General features: G+C 36.9%; 1 protein-coding gene across 3 annotated transcripts in view; it reads left to right on the top strand.

The window, feature by feature from the left end:
• The window catches only part of LOC311609153 (uncharacterized protein), a 495868-nt gene that overhangs the window by 361585 nt on the left and 114180 nt on the right, over nt 1-20103 (top strand). The window lies entirely within an intron of this gene.

Here is a 20103-nt window from a genome sequence, read left to right as displayed (position 1 = left end):
ATATATATAATTCTTGGCTTTGTAATCACTAATTTTTAGAATAGAATATTTGTGAATCCATAATATTTTATTGCTTAAAATTTACCAATAATATTACTAAACAAAGAACTTCTGAACACTGATATGCAAAATATACGAGCCTTAGAAATTGAACTCCAATTGTTTTTTGAGATGTGATTTGCTTAATAACCAAGGCAGGTCTGAGCCTCACTGTGTTACCCAGTATATATTTGATCCTGTGATTCCCCTGTTGTAGCTTTCTGATTGCTAAAATTATAGGTATGTGCCACGAAATGTGACCAAAATAATTATTTATATTTATATTTCAGAGGCTAGTGTCTCTGAAAAAAATTCTTTCAGAAATCATGCACAAAAAGCAAGAGTTCAAATAATAAAATGGACATTAGAAAATAGAAGGATATCCTGTCACATAGTGCTGGCTGAGCACACAAATACAAATAGGATAAATGGGAACGAAAGTAGTTAGCTAGTATGTCTTTGTCATAAATTAGCCCTTAAGAATCTAGCATCCATTTCGGGATATATATATATATATATATATATATATATATATATATATATATATATATATATATATATATATATATATCCCAATATTGGTTGTATGGATTTAGAGATCACATGTTAAACACAGAAATAATCAAAAACTACTGCAAAAGGAAGTCCTGTTTTCTAGTCCATGAGGGAGAATTAAGTATACTACAGAGGCTAATAATGATGTACAACTTAAAAACACATTAAAATACTGTAAGAGGGGACTACAAAGATGGTTCAGCCATTCTGAAGCTTGCTAATCTTCCAGAGGACCTGAATTTAGTTTCCAGAACCTACATACGTAGCTCACACCTGTAACTCTAGCTATAGGAGAGCAAATGCCCTCTTCTGGCCTCTGTAAGTACCTTAGCACATAACACACACACACACAAACACACACACACACACACACACACACACACACACACACACACACACACATACAATATCATATCAGATTATAGAATTCTGATATTGGCTTGTACTTTCTAAAGGGACCTGGATTTGTAGATACCTAGGAAAGAAGAATGATGAAGATGAAGCTGTAACTCATTATATTGGTTACACAGAAATGACAAATAATCTGAAGAGCAAGAGACATAGCATCAGCAAAGAAGAGTTAAAACTCCATAGAATAAGAAAGCTATATCTGATAATTACATTTTCCCTTTGCTTGTGACAAATTTTGCCGAGTCATTAAAATTACTGTATGTATCTAAATAAAAATGATCAGCAAATATGAATATAAAAGTTCACAAGATTAATTTGAAAGACACCAAGGTCTAGGACCATTGAGGTGTGTGTTAGAAATATGTAAACTAGATCATAAAAGTGAAGGAAAAAATACTAGATGTTGAGGATTGACATTTGGTCACACAGAATAAACCATCCAAATTGTTTCATTTCCTTGGGTAGTGAGTTTTGACTGTATGTTAAGCATTGTACATTTTATATGAGATGAAGCATTGCCTATAACAAAAAGCATTCAACTATTAATTAATCATACTTTACCAATGTATATTTTGTGACATTGTGATATATTTATGTATTTATATTGTTGATACAATGCAGTTTGTAAATGTACTTTGATGATATTTAAAGTAGCCTTTGCCTTCTCCTGTCACCTGTGGTTTTGTTGTTTTTCTAAATTCTTTGTTGCATATGACATTAAAGCCAGAAAGAAGGAAGGGAAAGAAAAGTACAACTAAATATAATCAATAAATTGAGCCTTGGGTGAAAAACCCAATCAAGTTCATAATATTGTGACTTCACAGTATTGTGAACTAAACTCGCCAGAATACCTATGAAGGGATCAGATAAATTACTAGGCTTGTGTCTTTTTGAAAACAGTCCAGCAGTACATAAACTATGCTATTAGAATAAGTGAGTCATTTTCTGTAAATAACCATTTGGTTCCTCTTACTTTCTATGACCAAACACTGACTCATAAGCAGAGGTGATTCCCCAAATGATGGGATACAGGGTCTGTCACCCTGAGCCTTAAACCCATGCTTCACTTCTTGCCAGAGCACATAATACTGAAGTGGGGTGACTGACCCCTGATTACACCTGCTTTTCTCCTAAGAGACCCATTGGGTTTCGTTGTGGAAGCTCTACAGGGGAGGCTAGTGGCATGCCATCAAACTTTATTTTGTGTTTTAGTTGCTACTGCATAAACAGAACAGCTACTTTTATAACAAGAAACTATAATGCTCATCCACAAAACCTTTACAGATTGAGAGAGACTGCTCTTGTGTTGATTCCCAAAGCTGTTGTACACCTTCCATTCCCACAGCAATTACTCTGACTTCCATTAATAATAATCAGTGCCCAGAGGGACTGTGATTTGCCGTTGTACTTTCTGTTATGTACTTAGAAAGAACCACATTTGTATTGAATCAATGTCTGTGGTATTGAGTTGAACTTTGGGTTATTTATGGGTTGTGTTGAGAACCTCTGTAAAAAAAATTGTGATAATTTGTTTCAGTGTAAAGTTCTATGTTTTTAAGATATTTCCAGACCCTCTGGAACATATCATTATTCTATTAAGGGCATTCTTGTGGCATCTGAAAGGTCTATAGCCTAGTCTTAATTAAAACCTATGATGTAATGTTTAAAGGAGTTTTATGAAACTAACCAGTCACTGATATTTATAAATTCAAAACCATTGTACAAAAAAGTAAGTTATTTTACCACTCACTTCTCTCATTGTATCATTAGGGTTTTAAAACACATTCAAGAGATACTTGGTGAATTTTTTAAAAAGTCAGTGATAAAAATGTATTCTGACATAAAAAGGCAATCATAAATCAAAGTAGACTTTTAAGGACCTTACAGTTTTAATATAGGAGACATTAGGAATGTCACTTTTAGTTTGGAATCGGTTAAAGGCTGTTCTCAAGCTCTGTTCATTTTCTTCATCTATACATGCCCTCGTCCTCATTTTATTGTGCTATATGAAAGGTGTGAGTGATGTTTATACATACTTACACCTCCATATGAAATCTCCTAAATCTCATTATGTTTCTCCCCTCCTTAAAATGATGAAAGCCACTATGAAAATCCTAAATTTCTGATAATAACATATTACATGTATTTGCAATTCTTCTATGAGCACTAGAAAACTTACTGACTAATGGAATCCACAGTTAATCGACTAAGCCAAAAAGATGTGTTTGTGTGTGTGTGTGTGTGTGTGTGTGTGTGTGTGTGTGTGTGTGTGTGTGTGTTGCACCTTTGTGTACATGTATATGGCATCAGGTGTCGAGTGTCATTCTTCTGCCCACTTTTTTCATGAGGCATGGTCTTTTACAGTCCTGGCACATGACAACAAAGGTAGGCAGGGTAGCCAGCAAACCTCAAGATCTGTCTGCTTTTTCCTTTCCAGTTCTGAGATGGCAGCACATACCATTATGCTTGGCTTCTGAGGACTAGATTGAAATTGTCATGATTACAAGGACATAACTCTATTAACTGAACTATCTCCCTATGCCAAGATAATTTTTTTAAAATTAATACATATATATTACATACTTTATAGAATTAAAAATCCTGGAGAAATTTTATATATAACATATAAAAGGATATATAAAGTTATATATATACATATAATTTATATATTTATAATATTATATCAGACAAGAATGTATTTTGGTTTTATATTGTTGATTATAACTATCAGCCATCTCTCTTCCTGTAAGCCTCATGATTTGTCACCTATGATCTCTAATTTTTGGTTGCTTCATGAGTGTTTTTAAACTAAAAAAGAAAAGTAGGAAAAATCCTCTTTTTTTTTTTGCAGTGTGTGCTCAAGAACAAACAAACAAACAAAGGAACAAACAAACAAAAAAGTGCTTCAGGGCACGTTTCTAGTTAAAATTGTAATATTCTAGTTAAAATTGATAAGCAGGTTTTTGTTTGTTTGTTTTAAATATATTTTATTAATTTATTCATATTACATCTCAATTGTTATCCCATTCCTTATATCCTCCCATTCCTCCCTCCCTCCCATTTTTCCCTTACTCCCCTCCCCTATGACTGTGACTAGGGGGACCTCCTCCCCCTGTATATGCTCATAGGGTATCAAGTCTCTTCTTGGTAGCCTGCTATCCTTCCTCTGAGTGCCACCAGGCCTCCCCATCCAAGGGACATGGTCAAATATGGGGCACCAGAGTTCATGTGAAAGTCATACCCCACTCCCGTCTCAACTGTGAAGAATGTCCTGTCCATTGTCTAGATCTGGGTAAGGGTTTGAAGTTTACTGCAGGTATTGTCCTTGGCTGGTGCCATAGTTTGAGCAGGACCCCTGGGCCCAGATCTGCCTGTCATAATGTTCCTGTAGGTTTCTAGGACCCTCTGGATCTTTCTATTTCCCCATTCTCCCATGCTTCTCTCACCTAGAGTCCCAGTAGGATGTCCTCCCCTCTGTCCCACTTTCCTGGTAAGTGAAGACTTTCATGGGACATGCCCCTTGGGCTAATATGCAGATATAAGTGAGTATATACCATTTGAGTCTTTCTGCTTCTGGGTTAACTCACTCATTATGATCATTTCTAGTTCAATCCTCTTTTCTTTGAGTTTCATTTCTAATCTTCCATCCACCCAACTCTATAGTACTTTGAAAGTAATCGAATTGTACTTATCCCTTCTGAAGCATTCACCTTAGAAGAATGTCTTTTAGTGTTGTACATATGTATTTCAGTTGGGTCTCACAGTCCTGAATGGCTGCGGAACGAACATAACCGACTCTCAGCAAGCATATACAGTAGTTGAATGACTAGAACTGAGGGTCAGTGAGGGTGTTGTTGCCTCCTGGTAGCCAATACGGTGTCATAACTGCTTGGGTCTACTCCACAGCACCACAAATAATGTAAGCAGTGAGCAAGAGTAATAATTTGTTGGATACATAAGTATTAACATAATTGTTCTTAAAGTTGTTCTCCATGTCACCCATAAAAACAGCCACTGGCCCCTACCTGACTAAAACAATTGCCATCTAGTATAATTGAAAAATGTAATTTTACATTTTAGTAAAATAGCCGGATGTGACTGGTGGCTAATGCATTCGATTTTGTAATGGTGAAGTTTCTAAGTGGGTAAAACTTGATCATTCTTATGGGCTCTTTGAATTGGTTAAAATAAATATTACATGTGTCCATTTTTTTTCTCAGACTAAGTGCCAACCTACCACTGTCCCCAGTAGTCCACACTGGCTTAGGAAAGGAGTGATCATCTGCATGACATGGCTACTTACCACTATCTGGATTTGCTAAAAAGCATATACAGACCTCAGCTCAGCTAGAACTCTCTTACATATACTGTCAACTTCTCATCTACCTTGCCATCTATTTGTATAAAATCTACATTTTACTTGTTATTAAATATGCATTGTTAAATTTTAATTTTATTAATTTATTTAGATTGCAACTCAATTATTATCCCATCACTTGTATCCTCCTGTACCTCCCTCCCTCCTGCTTTCACCCTAGTCCCCTCCCCTAGGTCTAAGACCAAGGGGGATGCATTTTTAAGAATATTGATCAGAACATTATTTACGTGGTACTTAATTAACAAAGAAGGTGCATATAATTAGCTAGATAAGCATACTGGACAATATTGAAAACATGGGAAAAAGGCCATGTTTTAAAATGACACAATGAATTTCATAGTTAAAAAAATCAGTGTGAGTTATGTTTGAACATCGCCACAGGAGTAGAGGAGCTTTCTCTAGGTCAGTAGAAACATGAAACTAAAACATTGACTGTGGTCTTACAAAAAGCTCAAAGACAACACCCACAGCTATCATCAGTGAAAAGATGTTTATCACTTGAAAATATTTTTAAAATTATAAAATTATGCTTTTATATATTTTGAAAAACAAAGTATTTGCATTTTATTTTTAAAGAACTGTTTTAGCAGCTCTCATTCTTTTTCATATACATTTATTTATTTATTTATTTATTTATTTATTTATTTATTCACTTTACAGCCCTAATACATCCCTGTCCCTCCTCTACTCTTGGTCCCACTCTCCAGCTCTCTTTTCCCTTTCTTCCCTCCCCTTCTCCTCAGAAAAGGGGAGCCCCACACCCCCTACCAACCTGCCCTCTCACATCAAGTCAAATCAGGACTAAGGCCAGACAAAGCAAGGCAGCTCAGGGACAGTGATCCAAAAGCAGGCAAAAGAGTCCATGTCAGAGACAGGCCCCACTCTTATTGCTAAGGGACCTTCATGAAGATCAGGCTAGCCATCAGGCATATATGTGTAGGGGTCTTAGAACCAGTCCGCGCGTGCTCTTCGGTTGGTGGTTTAATCTCTTTGAGCTCCCATACTCCTTCTCTTGAGCACACCAAGTGGGATGGTTTGTGCTGTAGTCCAGGCAGTGGTAGCACATGCCTTTAGTCTCGGTACTCAGAAGACAGAAGCATGACCATCCTGACGGACAGAGTGAGTTTCAGGACAGGCGGACCTACACAGAGAAACCATGTCTCCAACAAACAAAACAACAAAAAACAGGATATTATTTGTCTATTTAAACATGAGCAAACTGTGTGCATATATGTTGATTTGTGTAGACATGTGTAAATGTATTTGCCCCACCTACATGAATGGTAACTCTTTAAACTAAAACCTGGGTGGCTTCCATCGGTGACTCTGACTACTTTGTCACAGTACTTCTTTCTAGTGACCTGAAAGCATTCAGGATGCACAGTAAACAATGTGTGAAAGGATGGTTTGCCCAGCTCACTCACAGTGAGTGTGCAGCCAGCCTGATCCTGTCCTTCTAGAGGCATTTTCTAGGGCAATGTTTCAATTTAGAGATCCAAAGGATCAAAGGTCAATGAGCATTCCCTGGCCCTGGATTTTACAAATGGCCTAAGGTTACCAAACCTGCCTCACAACAGGTAGCGTATTTGCTCCTAACTGTGAAATTGCCAGTTCAGTGCAATTCTAAGTGGTGACTGTTTCTGTTCTGAAAGTCTTAAGCAGTTGAAAACACGGGGCTACAGTAATTTCAGCTCTGCATACTCCTTCTAACCTTACTGTTCAGGGAGATTTCCCAAACCTAGGATTCCAACACAGCTCACGTTTTCTTCTCCCATCTTCTAATGCTCTTAGAAGTGTGAACTTCTGCATTTTCCCTTCCTTGTCTCAATTCTAAAGTCTCTTAGATGAGTCAACTTCCTTTGAAACTTGCATCAGGAAGAAAAAGCAGTATAGGAAATGAGCAATCTAGGAGGTTCTCCAATGTTACTCGATTTACCCAGGCCTCCTTCCACTGTGAGCAGTCACTGATCACCACCTTCCAAGACGCAGGGATGGAACAAGGCTGATGAACAAAGACTGCAAAAGCTGGCTTTTCCAGCAGTGCTTCCTACTAAGGCATCATGTGTAAAGTGAAACTCCAACATCTGTTTTTTAAAGTACTAAAGGATTATGTGTATGACTCTGAGCGAGCATGGTGGCCAGTCGATAAAAGTATATTGTCAAAACACGTGTTTTATGGCACAATGCGTGTTTTATTGAAAAGCCTAAGGTGTAGTGCTGCAGAAGTTACATAGAGCAGGCAACTGCAGGAGGTACTTGGTTCGTATCTTTCCTTTTTCCTGAGCACTCCACCTTACCTTTGGAACACCATGGCTTGACTTCCTGGATTAATGTTTTGACCAGATCACATTAAAGAGCATCTTCATTGTCAGGTGACCCAAGACAAAATATGTCTCACATGTACTCTCTGAAATTAGAATCTGTCTTCACGCCTCTGCAGTTAATTTTTTGTTCCTCGTGTGTAACACCTGTTTTAAACATGGAGGCAATATTGTCATTGCTGTGCACATGCAAGGTTGGGAAAATAACAAATTGCTAGTCATCTCTGTGTTTCTATCTCTAAAATACAGATAATGATTTTTTATTTTGTTCTGTTTGTTTGTTAGTTGTTGTGTTGTTTTGTTTTGTTTTGAGACAAGGTTTCTCTGTGTAGCTGTGGTTATCCTGGACTCAGTTTGTAGACCAGGTGGGCCTCGAACTCATAGAGATCCCTTCCCATCCTGAGTCCTGGGATTAAAGATGTGACTACTGCACCTGGCTAGATAATGATCTCTTCTACCTGATTTCTTTTAGACCATGGAGAAAGTAAAGCCATTTAATAGAGAGAAAAGGAGCATCTACATTTTTATAAATAACAAGTCATTGACAATCACTCCTTTGCAGTCTCACACGTGTTTGCCTTAAAAAGGAGAAGGTACAATGTTTTCTGTGTTCACTTTAGGGTAAGAATGGCTCTCCTTTTCTTACTTATACTCTTCACCTTTGGTCTTTCCTTTACTGAGATGTGTTTCCAGCTTAAATGAAGCTGGATAATATTGGCATGATTTAATCAATAGGTTAATCGCCGGCCAGGTTTGCGTACCACCTTGGTCACGGCATGCCATAGGGAGCTAGAACAGTCTTGCAATTTTATCCTATTATTTTTTCCTTAACAGAGTCACCGTTTCCATGTGGGCCAAAAACGCATGCCATTCTGGTTTGCTAGGAGGTTTTGGGTGTGGTTGTAAAATTCTGTGAGGCTTTGCTCTTTGATTGGTTTTATTTTATATTTTTGAAACAAAGTCTTAGTAGGCCAGGAATGGTGGATTACAAGCATCCTCTTGAGGTTTTACTTTTATTTTAGTTATATTATAAATTGTGAGTGTGTGTGTGTGTGTGTGTGTGTGTGTGTGTGTGTGAATTTGCATTTGCATGGTGATGTCCATGGAGGTGAAAAGAGGCCATAAGATCCCTGAAGCTGATGCTATAGCCAACTGTGAGCTGCTCATGATGCTTGCTGGAAGCCAAAATTGGATCCTCTGCAAAAGCAATATTTACTCATAGACACTGCACCATCATTATGGCCCCCTTACTCCTTGACCTTGTAAACATTGTTCATTACTGCTTGTTTTTTTTTAGGGTTTTTAGACTGCTATGTCATGATCTTCAATGATTTTCCCAAGAAAGAATTCCTTTCACTTAGGGGGCAATGCATACATTTAAAGTTATTGGGGTAAAAAATAAATAAATAAAAAAATAAAGTTATTGGGGTATAATACATTTATATCACAGGTAAGATCCTTTTCTACTAATCTGCAGAAAGACTCTAGACCATCAGTAGGGGATGGGTAAAGGCCTTATACAGGATGGTTAATAACATTTTTGTTGACTTACGTTGTTTGCTCTGTTTCCTTTTGAGAAAGTCAGAGACTGGGTGAGCTGTGAAGGTGGCATTGCTTGTTATTATTTGCTAGGATTAGACATTAAAATGCCTTGGCCTAAAGAAAAGTTATTTCCAGATTTTGTGGATAATGGGAGCAGAGAAAATACTCTCTCTCTCTCTCTCTCTCTCTCTCTCTCTCTCTCTCTCTCTCTCTCTCTCTGTGTGTGTGTGTGTGTGTGTGTGTGTGTGTATGTGTGTGTGTGTGTGTGTGTGTGTGTCTCACTCACCAGTTTTCTTATAAACCATTCACCTTGTATAAAAGTGCTGGCAAGTTTAGCAAATAAAAAGTATGAGACACAGGTTTAATTTAAATTTGAAATATACAATTTTAAAGAATTTTCTTTTTTATGGTTGTGAGTGTTTTGCCTACCAGTATGTATGTGAGTGAAGTGTGTGTGGAGTCCACAAAGGTCAGAGAGAGTGTTGGATCCTCTGGAATTGGACTAATAGACCTTTATGAGTTGCCATGTGGTTGATTGTAACCAAACCCAGGTTGTTTACAAGAATAGAAAGTGCTCTTATCTATTTAGCCACCTCTTGTATCCAACAATGATTTTTTAAAAAAATATTATCTCTAAAATAATCTGTGTTTCTCTTGTGTACCTGAAATTTATATTCCTCTTGGACATCTTATTTTTTGGTTGGCACTGTGCTTACATGGTGTTCTAAATATGAAAGTTTTAATGTAGGGACATAATTAACATATTTGCCTTTTATTAACTATGTAATAAAATACACATAATTAGAGTATAATTGATGGTCAGAGGAAAACATACCAAATAAGAATTTATATCAGAGTTCTATAAAGCTTTAAAGAAACTGTTTTTCTTTTAATGTTAGGATATGTAAAATCAGTGCTTTCTATGATTAAATAGCTAGGAGATTACATCTGGTAGACCTAAATTGGTGATTAACACCATCACACACTGTAGTGGATTGTTAAAGTTATTTTTATAAAATTGTGTTTGTTCCTCAGTTTCTGCCTTAACCAGGCTATCACCCAAACAATTGAGACTCTATTATATTATTTTAGCAAGCTTTACAAAACAATAATTGAGTAGTTGTTATTCTATTCTTAACCCTCTATGATAATTTGATTTCCTCCCAGTGTAAATCCCAGAGATGCTTGCACTTTGTAGCAACTTACTCTCTCCTAATGTCTCCTGCACCTCGGCCATTGGCTGAATCCCTCACTTCCTTTTCTAACTCCTCTCCCCTTGCTGGTAGGAAATTCAGCTCTATCCTTTCCCCTGATCAGTGACTGCCTGTAAACTGAGTGACTGGCATATTAGGGGACAACTGAGGAGCAGTGTTTACACAACATTGTTACAGGAGATTCTCGGAACAAGGTTAGCAACCAGCTGTGGGATATATAGAAATCAGCATTTGAATTACACAGTAACCTTCTGCCTACAGTGGATAAAGAATTAGAAAGTGAAAGCCACATTGTATGGTAACACCCATGATTGCTTAAACAGCTTTTGCCAGGGTTGCACCAGCATTCTTTTGTAAGCTGTTTAAGAAAAATTTTCCCAAAAAACCAAACTTTGTCCAGTCTCAGTTAACATAAAGCTCATTAGTTTTGAACAATCTCTGCTGTTGTCAGTTTAGAATTGCTGCTACTGAAGAGACCCATTGCCTTAGCAAAAGAAATCTTCTACTTATAACCTGTGCTGTGTCTGCTAACCTTCCGCCTGAGACATCACATCTTCTAGACGTTTACACAGCCTGATTTCTCCTTTCTTCATCATCTCAACTGCCCCTTCTGCAGTGACTCCCACACTTTCCTGGTTTTTCATACACCTCTGCAAGGTTCAACTTCCTAGATGAGGCTTCTCTACACTCTCACCAGCTCCCCGTCTCTCCCTGGGTTTGAAGACTTGGGCTGGAAATTTTCAGTGTCACTCATCAAGCTCATATATTCCCATCTAATGTTCAAATACAGTGAATTTCATTCTTAATGAGGGAATTCACTGGGTAAAGCTCACACTAGTTCCTTTACTTACAATAGAAAGGCGTAAATACATAAAAAATAAGAGATGCTTTCAAGGTCATAGTAAAGGAGCATCAATTGTGCCATTAAGTTAGTCTTTGTGAGGTTGAGCTTCTCCTTGGTAGCATGGCATCATTACACTCACACAGTGGTATGTTTGAGATAAGAACATACAGTACTTAGCTGAACTAATTAGAGTGGGTGGTCAGAGAGCATTTGTTGTTACTGTCAACTCTTTTGACTAAAGGAAAGATAAGATGTTGGAGATAATATGTTAGACCTGTCACTGGAGCTAAGAATCATACATTTACCCATATGACTGATCCTTGACAAATAGTTACGTGTCACTTAATAATCAAGCATCATGGTTATAATTCATTTTTAGGAAATGTCATTGTGCGACCATCACACAGAGTGCACCTCAATAAAATGGTGCAGCCTATTGTACATGTCGGTCAATGCTTAGTTTTACAAGAATTATGACATAGTCATAGTGTGTTATGACTCCTCTATAATTTTTCTGTGTTCATATTTGAATTATGCAGCTGAAGATAGGTGTTCTTGAATGAATGAATGCATGAGTGCACAGCAGTAACCTATGTTGTCCCAGCTAATGACAGATTTTAGACAGATATGTATATTTTATTGTTTCTATGATAACTTAAAATTAAGTCATAGTGCATGCTAGTGATTGGGTTTTGTCCTTTATTCCTGCTAGATTTTTTTTTTTTAACCTACAGTATTTTATTCTGACCCACATTTACAACTGGTTGTCTTTAAACTTCTTAAGTTCTTTCCCTCTCTGTATTCCTTACTCAAAGAGCTATGTGTGTTTTTAGAAGGTCAATAAAACAAAGTCTTCTGAAAGACATTAAAGTAATTTACAGTGTGCTCCCCCTCAATCAGCGGAAGCTCATCTCATGCTTCCCTGACATCTCCTGTCTCTGCTGCTTCTGAGATCACACTTGCACATTACCACCATCCATTTTACTCACTGCAGGTCCGTGGCTGATGTAGTGTAACGGAAGGTCACTGAAGTACATAAACACAGGTTTGGGAATGATGCTGCTTGTGCACATGGATAGCTGTGACATTTGGTACTTGGATTGTCTAAAGCTTACACTAAATTCATTTGGAATTAGCATAACAAAATCATCAAGCTCTTGTAAGATTAAATGAGGTAGAAGCATTTAACTTAAGTTATAAATAATATGGAACAAAGGTGACAGTACGTTGAAGCTATTGTGAAGTAAGGATGAATATGAAATTTTCTAACTGTCCCATTCATTTTAAATTTTTAAAAATTTTACTATCATATATTATTTGTATAAAAGAATGGATTTCATGTTAAAGTGCTCATAAATACACACAGTGTGCTTTAGCCATATCCAACCCTCCTTTACACTCTCTCCCCTACTCCACCCAGCCACTACCACTATTTTTCCAGAAGACCCCTCCCCATGTGCGTGTGTGTGCACATACATGTCAATACTTGCATGCTCTATGCTTTTGAAATATTTTACTTCCAGGGAAACTTGCCTTCATTCTTCAAGATCTGATTATTCTCAGTGTTCACATTAAGATGTAGTTAATAACGTTAAAGAAACCTGCTCTGGCATTTCCACTCTCCTGTTTCTTAGATAATATTTCTTCCTTTTGAATTTAGTCTTATTCCCTAAACTATCACACACACACACACACAAAAAAAAAAACAGTCACAGATCACAGATAATAACTGTGAAAGAGAGTCCAGCACACATGGACTAAAATGCCCTCATTTAAGACAGTGGGTAAACGCTTGATGCATAAGCAGGAGGACATGAGTTCAGATTTCTGTACCCATTATCAAAAGCAGGTCATGGCTGCTCACATACCTGTAATTCCAGCACTCTTGAGATGGAGACAAAGGGAATATTGGAGTTGGCTGTCTCCTGTCTATCTGACTAGCTCCGGGTTCAATGAGAAACTTCATCTCAAGAGACTAAGGTGGATAGTGATCGAGCAAAATGTCTTCCTCTGGCTGCCATGTGGGTAAACAAAGATGTACCTAGCTGCACATGTACATGTGTACACACTACTACTCACATATGGACCTATATATACACACACAGATAATAATCAGATCACCAACTGATAACAGCAACAAACAGCAAAACTAAGGCTCAAACTCTTTGACAAACAATTTTTGCAAATTATTTCTACAATATCTGATAACATAGCAATTCATGAGTTTCTAAGAAGTAGAAAAACAAGTTTGTATAATTGGCTTGGTGTCCATAAGGTATAGAAGACAGCCCCACAGTGAAAATTATTTCAGGATTAAAGGGGAGTCTGGCAACAAGTCCTTTTGGACAAACCTATAGACCCTTGGTTAGTACTTTTTGTGCTGCAGTTTGTTTTCTGTTATACAAACTTTAGCTTTCTTACTGTTTTGGGTGGAGCAGGCTGGTTCAAACATGTGATTCCAAATGCTAATGATAGTGGTATGGCGTACTGTTGATGTTCAGCTTCAAATTTCATCTTATTTTAGAGATTCATTTTTTCATTTTTTAAATATATTTTATTAATTTATTCATATTACATCTCAGTTGTTATCCTATCCCTTGTATCCTCTCATTCCTCCCTCCCTCCCATTTTCCTCTTGCTCCCCTCCCCTATGACTGTGACTGAGGGGGACCTCCTCCCCCTGTATATGCTCATAAGGTATCAAGTCTCTTCTTGGTAGCCTGCACTCAGAGGAAGGATAGAGATTCACTTTTTAAAAATTGCTCCTGGAGTTATTTGGACATGGGAGAGTGGTCCCTGAAAGACTGATATTTGAAGAATCTGGAAATTCTTCTGATCCTCAGTCAGTTGCCTAGTCTCTGTATTCTCATGTTGACTTCTCTTAAAGGCCAACCACGGTTAAAGTGACCCAATGTTTTTAATGTTGGTGTTTGCATGTTTGTTTTCCCTTAATGAAGCAGAAAATATCAAGACTTAAGACTTCCTACTATTTATAGCAAAATGAAGTGGTCCTTTATGGGACTAACCTTTCCTTACTTTAACCTTAATTTCACAGTCATACCTAGTTTTACTAATAGTGGTTGTCTACAGATCAGTTGTTGGGGAAATTACTTCCCATTTAATGAAAAGGGAGAAGAGAGGACGAGGGGGAGGAATCATAAGGATTAGTGCTTAACTGATGAAGAAATGGAAATGTAGGCAAATCCAGTCTTCCTCTATTGCAATGCAGTGTGCTTCTGTGAACAAACTTCCCCACTGTCTCTCAAGGTGGCTACCTTAGTCCAGTGACAGAACATGTTCTACAACCCCAGCCCCAAGAGAACCTTATTGTCTCCCACACGAGTCACAGCACAGCACCCAGACATGCCACGGCCCAGAGCATCATTAGGTCCCTGTGCTGTAGCTTGCTTTGTCTTTAAACAGCTTTCTTCCTCAAATTGCGCTTTAGGAATACAGTCTTCTTTCACCAATTAACCTAGAACTCTTTGGAGTGAGAACACTTTATTGAGTCTTTGGCTTCCCTGGTTCCAGGGAGAGACATAAACAGAGGCTGAGCTTCCCCAGTGTCAGAGTATGAGAATTTGAATCTGTCACTGTGGCCAGATCTGTCCTTTTCTTCTGTGTGAAAGCGCTGGCAACATCAGAGGTTCCTGAAAATCATCTCTTGTTAAAAATATAGAACAGGGTCTGCCTTACACTCGTGGACAAAAACCAACAGCTATCATCATTATTATTATTCCTTATTTGTAAAAATTAAGTGAAGCATTGTCTGACTTGAAATGGGTAGTAAGTGTTCCTCTTTCTTCTAATATATAAGAAAAACCAATTCCTTTTTAAAAGAAAAGTTAAGGGGGTCGTAACTAACTTCTTCATGTACTGGGTGACTTTAAAACTGATTTCTTTATTTATTAGATGATTTTCCATCACTGTATTTTTAGAAAAAGCATTTTGACCATTTGGAAAAGAAATATATACCCCTTGTGTCATTGGTAGCACATCAAGAGCGTACATAAATTTACATTAAAAGTTCATCTTTGTCTTGACTTTTCCATGGAATTCATCTCTATAGGGATGATACATTAGTGACTTCCTGTACTTCCTGTAAGCATTTGGATTGGATTCAGACCCAGGTTTATACGGTCTTTGGTAAGCATAAAGAAGATGATTTCTCATTGATTTTATCATATATGTTGTCAATCTACCATAGTGTATCATTCTCATCTTTCTACTGAATCCAAATACTACTTTTGATAGGTTCTTTTAAAGCCCAGTCCTTTCACTTTATAGGGAACCAGAGGTCCTTCTACCCCACAAAGGAGAAAACCTTGTGTTAGCAGTTCTCAGTGAAAAGGCAAATTTGTCCCTACAAGTTTGTGTCATGCAAGCATTAATATTCTTTATACGACCATCATTTCTAGCATTTCATTTTCCAAATGCATTTTCAAAAAACAAGTTATATTATGGTCCATTACCAGCCACTAATGGGTAATTTTATGACTAACTTTTGGACCGAAAATGATTATTTGCTATGTGAGGAAACATTTGCAAAACTAGATATGGCAACATTTAAATGGCCACTTATTTCTAGTAGAATACTGCCCTTGCTCAATCCTAAAACTTAGATTTCCAATTTATGGTGTCATTATCTCCAAGCCCAGATGGATGTCTTTTGCACTTAAAGAGCATAAGTGAAACCAATCTGATGGAAATAGGCTGTTTCTTATCATTAGGAAATTTAGAAATCTAAATATAGTCACTTGCATAATAAATGTATGGTCCAAGGCAAGGTCCATTCCCCAATGTTGTTTTATTCCCCAAGAAGCAGGAGAGCAACATGCATCTCTACTAGATGTCCCTTTGTTCTAGAATGGTGGATCCAGTTTCCTGTGTGTCTAGCTGAGCTAGGTGAACTCTTTCATGTGCATGGTGAGCATTGTGGGGATTCTTCTCTGACTCAGCTTTCCCCTTCCATCCATGAAACTCACTTTATGCAAATTTTTCAGCCTAACTTTCTGAAGAAAAAATTAGAGCTCTTAAAATAATGACATCTTCGTTGTTTCTATCTTATTTTTACCTACTACATGAGCTGGGGGGAAATTCCATTAAATAGTTTTAAATCCTTTCTTTCTTTATTGATGCCTCTACAGTCCGTTTCCAACATTGATGAGGACAGCTGTAAAGTAAATAGTGATTCAGGGAGAGAATTTATATAGTGTTTGTAGTGTACATATTGCTGAAGAGAGGATTCTTAGTCTAGAATACATATCCTGAAAAGCAAGGTAATAGCTTGGGAAGAGTTTATGTCTATCTGTCTGTCTGTCTGTCTGTCTGTCTTTCTTTTTTTTTTTTTTAACTTTAAGATTTACTCATATTCGCATAAACCTCAAGTGTTTATTTTACAGCTAATCTCCACTGAAAGCTCTTCCAAACTACTTTTCAAAGTTGTTTAAAGTACAAAGGGTGGGATAAAGAAAACAATTATTAAATAAAACAGAGCTGAAGTGACCTGCCTGAAGCCTCAGAGCTAGCTGCTGACTTTGCCAAGAATCAAAGAGCATCTAACAACACTTTTTCCACTGTTCCTAAAGAGCTCAGCAAAATCACTCTTTTCAGAGTGTGGCACAATATCTTTATTTGTCAACATAAAATACCCTTTACATTATTAAGGAATTTAAATCATGTAACCCTATAAATGCTAATATGCCATGTAATGTATGATGACTAACCACCAGTAATATAATATGATATATATTTATTTAATTGTCAATTCAGGACAAATAATCCTGGGGAAAATTTTAAGTTTGTTTTCTTTTACTTTCAGCAAGTCACATAGTTCCAATAATTAATGGTAAATGAAACCATAACCTGATAAAGTACTGTCAGACTTTTCAAATCAATTTAGTAATAGGAATACTTAAGAGGCTTACTTTTTCCTTGTCAAGAGCATAAGAATGACAAACATGATTTGGGAAGTTGGATAAATTTTGGAAACATAGTTACAAATAGAAAGCTCTCTAAATGAAAGAAAAACAGTTGAGTGGAACATTTTTCTCTACACTTACAGAATCAGATTACAAAATATTCCTGAACACTCTTTGGAAAGGGTTCAAGGCAGGAGAGATTTAAAAGACCCCATTCCATGTGTGCATTGTGCCCTAGGTGAGGGCTTACCTTCCTGCCACACTCCTGAGCACATGCCTCACTCGTACCCAGACTCTCCCATATGCTTGACACAGGGTGCTGTGCATGCATGACTGTCTACCCAACCTTTTTGGCTACTGGACCCATGTGTCTGGGAGGACAGATCTAGGTCTCCAGCTAACTGAGGTGGCTTACACTAAGTTATCAACTCCTACTGCATGAAGATATTCGAATGTCAAAGAGATCTATGAAATTATTTATAACTCATTCACACTGGTTCTCACAGAAGGCTCTTGGTGACTTTTTATTTCACTCAAGTGACAGAGACAGGCAGAAACTCCAGCAGACCTAACAGTGTGAACGACAGAGGGAGGGCATGAGGCCCATGCATTCCCTCACGTGCTTTCTCATTCAACAGATTTGCTGTGAGAGAATCTTCACGAGTCAGACATTATGTCAGACCTGAGGATCTGAAGATGAAAACGTTACAATCCCCTGAAGCTCTGCCTCGTCAAACAGATAGACTATAAACAGTAATTATAACACAATGTGATAAGGGCTTTGACAGAACAATGCAGTCTCCACTGTGGGATTTCCAAAGAAGGAGTAAATGACTGTGCGCACCAAATTGCTCCATTTAATTTTAATACACTTTTAATATCCACTCTTGTCTGATTGTTTAGTGTGTAACTACCGTAATTCAGAAAAAGGTAGCAAAAGACCTAGGCAAATTAATGAAAGTTTAAATATTATAATTCTATTTCTAAACTAATTAGTGTTCCTTATTTTTCACATTATACATTTAATTTGAATCTCAAACAGAAATCTATATAAAGTCTAATCCAGGAGAGCTTTGGATGGCTTGCTTAGAACACTCATTATTATTGTCATTTATATAACTTTGAAATCCAAGAATTCTCAAAAAAGAATTATTCTGGTAGGCATTTTACAAGAATAGGCATGTGGAAGAATCAGGGTAGGAGCACAATATGGCATAAAGACAATTCAGAGTGAGTCAGAAACATAAAGACTGTTCTAAAACGCAAGTGGGTGCCTGAGCTTGGAGTACAAGTTCATCTGCGGTTTCTTTCATTTTTTTAGATTAAATTTGTTATAGAAAAAATCTTTTTTTTTTACTTGTCATGGTTTATCAATATTTTTAAATAAATAACTATAAGAAATTACAGCATTTAACAATAGCAATTAAAATATTTTTTCTGACTAAATAAAAAATAAACATAAAAATCAGCACATCTCTTAGCATTTCTTAATAATCACCAAGCAAGGAAAATGTCATTAAAAGCAAGACATCAACAGGCCAGAAATAAAAAATGTTTAAATAAGTCACCAAAATAAAATGCTATAGATTTATCATACTTATTTCTTTTTCTTTTAAAAACTTGAAAAATCATAGAAAACTTTATTAATTTTGGTCTCTAAAGTTTATTTTTGATAGCGACATCATACTTATGTATATTAATTGGTTATATTATATAGTTTTTCAAGGGAGAATAATTAGTATACACATAGCTTTAAAGTTCTATCATTTGCAAGAAGCGTACTAGAAGTCACATGTAATATTATTTTTAATTATTTCTGAAACTCCAGAATTTATTCTTCTAAACTTTAGCACCGTGTCAGAAGCCAGGCTTCTCTTAACAGTCTCCATGTCCCATACTCTTCTTCTAGCCTCTCTAAGAAAGCAACTCTCAGATTCCAAACGAATGGCATGAAGCAGTTTGTCTTTCTCTGTCCGACACATAAAATATTTTAAAAAAATACAGTAAACAAAATAGATTTGAAAAGGGCTAAAGTAGAGGTGGGCGTAGTGATGCTGTTTAAAAGCTTCGTTCCAAAAGTTGAGAGTGACCAGGAATCTCAGGTAAATACCTAGGAGCCAACAAGGAGCTTGGTTAAGAGAAAAGAGGAACTATGCCAAAGAAAAATGCGTAGAAGCCAATGGGGGGGGGGGCAGTCACCCCTTTCAAGCATCTGAGGAATGTACATTAAATATATTCCAGGATCACCTCCCCAGCAGGCTCTGAGGTTGCTCTGCCCAGTGTCTCTTTATCCACCTAAGGCTACATGGTAAAACAAAAGAAAACAAAGTAGCAGGAGAAACAGATGCTCTTCTGTGATTGCTATAGAGCTCTACACTATAAAGACTTTCTCCTGTAAATAGAAGGAGGTTGCAGTCCATTGTCAAAGGGAAAAGTTACATACCTTAAAGTTTCTGACAAAGGTAGTGGAAATAAACATAGTGGCTAGGATTTGATAGCGATGCTAATTTTATTTCTAATCATTCTTTAATTCTTTGTTCCCATTCCATTATATCACTCCAATTAAATTCTTATGTTTTATCAGTATGCAACAGGAGGTGTTTTTGTTAATGAGTGCTACATCTACCTGACTTGAATAAATAAATCAATTATGTGTAAACAGAATCAGTAGCAGAAAAAAATCTGCCTTCTTCCCAGTGATTATAAACCAACGATTTACTCACACTTCCCCCCAAATTTTTGACTCACCATGGTTGCAGAAGACCAAGGGTAGAAAGTGATTTCTGCTGTGTTTAATTATTAGGGAGTAACTGAGTTGTATGATTACACCACTGTTTCCATCAGATCTGTCTATGGATTCCCCAAGAGACTTGGGACT

Source organism: Acomys minous (assembly GCF_964271855.1).
Source record: "Acomys minous genome assembly, chromosome: 11".
Taxonomy (NCBI): Eukaryota; Metazoa; Chordata; class Mammalia; order Rodentia; family Muridae; genus Acomys; species Acomys minous.
This window is presented reverse-complemented; position numbering and strand designations above follow the sequence as displayed.